Consider the following 7,189-nt stretch of genomic DNA (forward strand, 5'->3'; position numbering starts at 1 on the left):
TGGGGATTTGCTGTTTAATGGGTATAGAACTGCAGATATGGGTTGGTGAAAAAGTTGGGATGAATGGTGGTAACTGCACAACAATGCAAATATACTAAAGTCACAGAAGTGTACACTTAAAAGTCGTTAGGCGGTAAGTTTTATGTGTATTTTACCACAATTTTTTTATTTTTATCTATTTTTTTGAGACAGTCTCACTCTTGCCCAGGCTGGAGTGTAGTGGCGCGATCTTGGCTTGCTGCAATCTCCACCTCCCGGGTTCAAGCGATTCTCCTGCCTCAGCCTCCCGAGAGGCTGGGATTGCATGCGCCCACAACCACGCCCAGCTAATTTTTGAATTTTTAATAGAGATGGGGTTTCACCATGTTGGCCAGGCTATGCTGGTCTCTAACTTGTGACCTCAGGCGATCCGCCTGCCTCAGCCTCCCAAAGTGCTTGGATTACAGGCATAAGCCACTGCACAAGGCCCAACAATTTTTTTAAATGTCGTTTGTTTCTTCTACTCCTCTCTGCCAAAATAATTTGGACAGCCTTTTCTGAGTTTCCCATGATGACTTCTGTATAAGATTGTCGGATATAGCAAATAAAAGTACAGTATGCCCAGGTGAATTTTAATTTCAGATGATAAATGAATAATTTTTTAGTATAAGTACATTCCAACTATTCCATGGGACATAAGGATATTTTATCTTATCATCCTACTTTTGTGTTAAAATTATTAGCAAAACTGCTTCCATTTTCAGGAAGTACACACTGAACTCTACTAGTGATGCAGGAGAATAGGGTCTGGAGGCAGGGAACCTAAAGCCATTTGAAAAGGAAAACACTAACTTTCCACTCCTAAGTAACAAAAGGCCCAGAGGCTACTCCCTTTGCAAATCCCCACCTTTTCTGTGTCACAGCTGGAAAACTGAAAATGCTTTCTGCAACTAATCTGATGTTTCCATAGAGTGTAACTTTGGAACTTCACTTGATTACAAGGCCAAGATTGCAGGGCCAAGTCTTCCTTTGCATAGAAGTGCAACTTTGTAACTTCACTTTAGCCTCTGATTGCAGGCCACAACTTCATTTACATAGAGTGAACACCAAGTAAGTGGCCAATGGGAAACCTCTAGGGGTTATTTGGACCCGAGGAGATTCTGCATCTGGAGCCCTTGAGCTGCTACTCGGCCAGCTCTTACACTGTGGAATGTACTTTGATTTTCAATAGATCTCTGCTTTCCTTGCTTCATTCTTTCCTTGCTTTGCTGTGCGTTTTGTCCAATTCTTTGTTCAAAACCTGGACAACTTGCAGTCAAGACCCTCTATTGGTAACATATTTTGGTGAGCCAGGTGGGAGGGAAGCCCAAAGTTTGGGATTTATTTTTCTCCTTTCTTCTTTTCCTCTCTACTGCATAGAGGGGAATCTTTCTCTCTTTTCCTTTCCAACTCGTGACCCTCGGTGAACAGCGCCTATGCACAGAGACAACTGCAACTTTCTGGCCGGGGCCACTCTCTGGTGAAACTGAGTCTTCCATGTGAAAGCGCCTGACCAACACCACAGAGTTCGGGTGAGGGAGCTGAGTCCTTTTCCTTGTTTTGTTTTTTGAGGGGGGTGGTATTTTAGTAGAGATGGGGTATCACCATGTTGACCAGGATGGTCTTGATCTCCTGAGCTCATGATCCACCTGCCTTGGCCTCCCAAAGTGCTGGGATTACAGGCATGAGCCACTGCGCCTGACCCTGTTTTTGTTTTTCTAAGTTCTGTTCCTTTTCTCCTTCTTCTGATATTCCTTTTTTTCTTTTTCAGTCTTTCAGCTGCTGTTTTCTAGTAGCTCCTTGGCAATTGAGGGGAACTGGCCGGGGGCCACTCTCTCGTGTTGTCTGAAGGCCAAGGAGTGAACAGGGATGGTTGCCCTGCCTGGAAGAGGGAAATTCTATTTTCTCTCCTTTCCAGTTATAGTCCCTGATCCCTACATGTGATGGAGTTGGCAGCGGAAGCTCATCCTGGGCGAACTCACATACATTTCAGGCAACTTAAGCCTTCTTTTCTTATGCTAAATGTTTACCTTTACCTACTCATCTGGGTAAAGGACAGACTAGCTGTGCAAAAAAAGGTTATACAAGTCAGAGGGTCTGGGCATTTCATAGGTGGTCTGTGTGGGGCATGGTGGGGGGGTGTGTGTATGGGAAATTCATGAAAGGGAATGTATTATTGCCTAAGTGTAAAGGGTTACATTTAAAGGGCTAAAGGGTTGCTTTAAGTGGGATAGAAAAGCCTTAAGGAAAGTTCATAGACAGTCCTCAGCGGTGGAGGAAACCATTCCAAAGCAGTGCCAGCACCCATCTAAGGTCAGAGACATCTGACAGACTAAATCAGGGTCCTAAAGTGGGGATGCCCCTGGGGACCCCAGTCTGGATCCAGAATTTTTTCAGGGGGATTCCCTGAGTAAAATTTGGGTCACCTAATGGACCCTCCACTTTTCAAAGTCCTCTTCTCTTTTCCAGACCACTATGGGCAACTCTCTATTCCACCTGATTCCACTATGAGCAATGCTACACCCATTCCACCAGATGCCCTGCTTGGCTACATCCTCCACCATTGGAATCAATTTGACCCTGAAAATCTAAAGGGAAAACGTATAATTTTTTTCTGCAATACCATTTGGCCCCATTATGAGCGCCCCAACCCCCAACAATGGGCAGACAATGGTAGCCTTAACTATGACACCATCCTGCAATTAGACCTACTTTGCAAGAGGCAGGAAAAATAGTCAGAAATCCCGTATGTACAGGTTTTCATGCTCCAATAGCAAAAAACCTAACAATCTGCAAAACTCCCAGAACCCACCCCCTGCAAAGGAAAGTACTAAGGCAGAACTAGATACTATAGATGACCCCCTTTTACAAGGGCCAGCTGTCTCTCAGGGTGAACAGGAACTGCCCCCATAGAGCCCCTTGCCAAGTGCTCCTGAGGCTAAAACCCAGGAGCAGACACCAGGGACCCTACAAATCCCCCTCACACTCAGAGGGGAACACCATATTCAGTTCTCTCTCCAGCCCTGCTACCTCCTAGGAAAGTAACAGGAGCCAAGGGGCCAGTCCTCTTACAGGCTCCTTTCTCTGTAACTCATATACAATGTAAGGAAAAGCTAGGAAGCTATTCCGAGCATCCTAGGAAATTTGCAGATGGGTTCCAGACTGACCTTAGCCTTTGCTTTGTCATGGAGAGATGTTTAATTCATTCTAGCAACCTGTTACACTCCCTCAGAAAAGGAATGAATCTTTGAGGCCACCCTCTGGGAAGCAATGAATTATTTGCCCAAAACCCTCAGGGCAATCACCCCAGCCCAGATACAGTTCCCACTACTGATCCTAACTGGGACTATAACACTCCTGTGGGAAAGAACAACCGGGCTCAATTTCTTGAGGCTCTCCTTGGAGGAATGAGAAAGGGAACAATTAAGGCAGTAAATTATGATAAAGTAAGGGAGGTTATACAAGGCAAGGAGGAAAATCCAGTCATGTTTTAGGGCAGGCTGGAGGGAGTTTTTAAAAAATATACTAATCTGGACCCTTCTTATCCCAAAGGCAAAATATTAATAACACAGCATTTCATACGCTAATCTGCCCCAGACATTAGATGTAAGCTCCAAAAGCTACAGATGGGCCACAAACTAATCAAAATCAGCTTCTTGATATCACCATTATGGTGTATAACAATCATGACCTGAAGGAAGGAAAAAGGGAACAGAATAAAGAAAAATGGCAAGCCAAAATTATGGCAGCCATCATTAGCGAAGCCCTGAATGTCCAAAGAATGTCTAAGGGAAACCCAAAGGGCCATAAAGATGATGCCAGCAAAGGTTCTTGCTTCAAATACAAGAAAAGCGGGCATTAGGGAAAGGAATGTATTAAGCCCCCCCCCAACCCTGGCCCCTGCTGTCAATGCAAAGGCACCAGTTGTGGCCCCTGGCACTGGAGAATTGACTGCCTGTGCTCCCACCGAGAGGGTCAGTCAAAACTCTAGCAGCGCGAAAGGAGGAATTAGATGAAGACCAAAGGGGCCCAGGGTCTTCCTCACTGCCCTTGTCCAGGAACATTGTAATTACTACTGAGGAGCCCCAGCTAACTCTAGATGTCATGGATACCCAAATTTAGTTTCTTTTTGACGCGGGGGGAATTACTCTGTCCTTACTGCTTACACAGGAAAGCTTTCCTCCCAGTCTGTAAGTGTTATGAGAATGGAAGGGAAGCCACAAACAAGTTCATTTTTAAAAATTTTTTTTAAGGTTACTTTAAGTTCAGGGATACATATGCAGAATGTGCAGGTTTGTTATATGAGGATACACATGCCATGGTGGTTTGCTGCACCTATCAACCCATGATCTAGGTTTTAAGCCCCACGTGCATTAGGTATTTGTCCTAATGCTCTTCCTCCCCTTGCTGCCCACCCCGCAACAGGCCTTGGTGTGTGATGTTCCCTGTGTCAATGCGTTCTCATTGTTCAACTCCCACTTATGAGTGAGAACATGCAGTGTGTGGTTTTCTGTTCCTGTGTTAGTTTGCTGAGAATGATGGTTTCCAGCTTCATCCATGTCCCTGCAAAGGATGTGAAATTCTTTTTTATGGCTGCATAGTATTTCATGGTGTATATGTGCCACATTTTCTTTACCTAGTCTATCACTAATGGGCATTGGGGTTGGATCCAAGTCTTCGCTATTGTAAATAGTGCTGCGATAAACATACATGTACATGTGTCTTTGTAGTAGAATGATTTATAATCCTTTGGTTATATATCCAATAATGGGATTGCTGGATCAAATGGTATTTCTGGTTCTAGATCCTTGAGGAATCACCACACTGTCTTCCACAATGGCCGAACTAATTTATACTCCCACCGACAGTGTAAAAGCGTTCCTATTTCTCCACAGCCTCGCCAGCCTGTTGTTTCCTGACTTTCCAATGATCACCATTCTAACTCGCATGAGATGGTATCTCATTGTGGTTTTGATTTGCATTTCTCTAACGACCAGTGACGAGCTTTTTTTCATATGTTAGTTGGCCACATAAATGTCTTCTTTTGAGAAGTGTCTGTTCATATCCTTTGCCCACTTTTTGATAGGGTTGACAAACAAGATTATTTACTCCTCCTTTGATTTGTCAATTGGAGAAACAGCTCTTCCAACAGGAATTCCTAGTAGTATGAAGCTGCCCAATCCCCGTGTTGGGAAGAGATACTATGGTTAAAATAGGGGCACTACTACAATTTAAGCATCACCCAGTGAAATTGCTGATAGTTCAAAAATACAATGTTTCAGACCACATTAATAAACAGCTTAACCCATTGGCATTGGTATACTGGAAAACTAGGGAAGGCTAAAACAGCAGGGCCAGTCAAAATACAGTTGAAGACCTCAGCTACTTTCCCAATCGAAAACAATATTCAATTAAGCAGGAAGCAAGAAAAGGCCTAGGACCCATAGTTGAGGTGTTACTTATTCTATGTCTCCTAAAACCCTGTAATTCTCCCTGCAATACCCCCATCTTACTAGCTCTAAAGCCTTTGGGGGAATACCAGTTAGTATATGACCTCAGAATAATTAATGAGGCTGTTATTCCCATCCACCCACTGGTGGCAGATCCATATACCCTTATGGCTCAGATACCAGGGGATGCAAAATGGTTCAGTCCTAGACCTAAAAGATGCTTTCTTCTCCATTCCTCTGGCCCCAGAGTCCCAATACCTTTTTGCCTTCGAATGGGAAGATCCTAATACCAGGGAAAAACAATAATATACTCGGACAGTGCTCCCTCGGGGCGTTGAGGATAGCCGCTACTCCTTTACCCAAGCCTTAGAGAGGGATCCGAGGGATCTGAAATGGAAAAACGGGAGTATACTCTAGTATATGGATGACCTTCTTGTGTGTAGCCCAACCCAGGAGGTTTCTGACCAAACTACTATAAAAACTTTGAATTTCTGGTCAGACAGGGGATACAAAGTGTCCAACAAGAAGGCACAGATTACCCTTCAATGGATGCAATACTTAGGGCATGTCTTAACACCCAGAGCCTGAAAAATATCCCCAGAACGAGTGCAAGCCACATGTGGTTTGCCCCCTGCCACCCTCCTCCCCAAAACACATACACCAAGTAGTAGCTTTGTTCTTTTTTGGGAATGGTGGGGCTTTGCAGAATATGGGTACCAAATTTCATACTCATAGCAAAGGCCCTGTATGAAGCAACAAAGGGGCCTGAAAATGAGCTAATGGAATGAACCCCAGAAATGAGAGAAGCCTTTGCCAAGTTAAAACAGGCTCTCACCCAGGCTCCTGTTCTTGGCATCCCAGATGTAACTGAGCCCTTCTTTTTGTATGTAGCAGAGAAGAAGGGAATAGCTGTGGGTGTACTCCACAGAAATTAGGATCAGAACCTAGGCCAACCACCTACTTTTCAAAGAAGTTGGATGGAACGGCCTCGGGGTGGCCAAGTTGCCTATGGGCAATAGCAGCCATTGCTCTGTTAGTGGAGGAAGCCACTAAAATCGCCCTGAGCCAACCACTGGAAGTTCTAACCCCCTCGCCAGGTTAAGTCAGTCTTAGAGATAAAGGGATATATCTGGATGACAGGGGAAAGATTAGCCAAATACCAGGCCATGCTCCCAGACAATCCAGATGTAACCCTTAAAACCTGCAACACTTTGAATCCAGCCTCGTTGCTGCCCACAGGCCTAATAACTGATCATTTCTGCCAGCAGGTCATTGCACATACATGTTAGCCAGCCTATATTAAAAGACCATCCTCTCCCAGATTCTGAGGATGAGTGGTTCACAGATGGCAGTAGTTTTGTGTCAAGTGGGGTTTGACACAGCACTGAGCTGGATATGCAGTAGTAAATCCTAACACAATTATCGAAGCCCAGCCACTGCTCCTTGGCACGTCAGCACAAAAGGCTGAAATCATTGCTCTTACTTGAGCATTAATGTTGGGACAAGGAAAAAAAGCTTAACATCTATATAGATTCTAAATATGCATTTCTTATAGTTCATGCTCACGCCATAATCCGGAAAGAAAGCGGATTACTAACTAGCAAACAGTCCCTATAAAGCATGGGCTTGAAATTCTTCAGCTATTGGAAGCAATACACTTGCCAAAGGCCATGCTATAATTCATTGTGGGGCATCAAAGGGACTTAACCACTATAGCACAA

This window comes from Aotus nancymaae, unplaced genomic scaffold, assembly GCF_030222135.1.
Source record: "Aotus nancymaae isolate 86718 unplaced genomic scaffold, 86718_ANA_hifiasm-v0.15.2.pri h1tg000048l, whole genome shotgun sequence".
Classification (NCBI taxonomy): Eukaryota; Metazoa; Chordata; class Mammalia; order Primates; family Aotidae; genus Aotus; species Aotus nancymaae.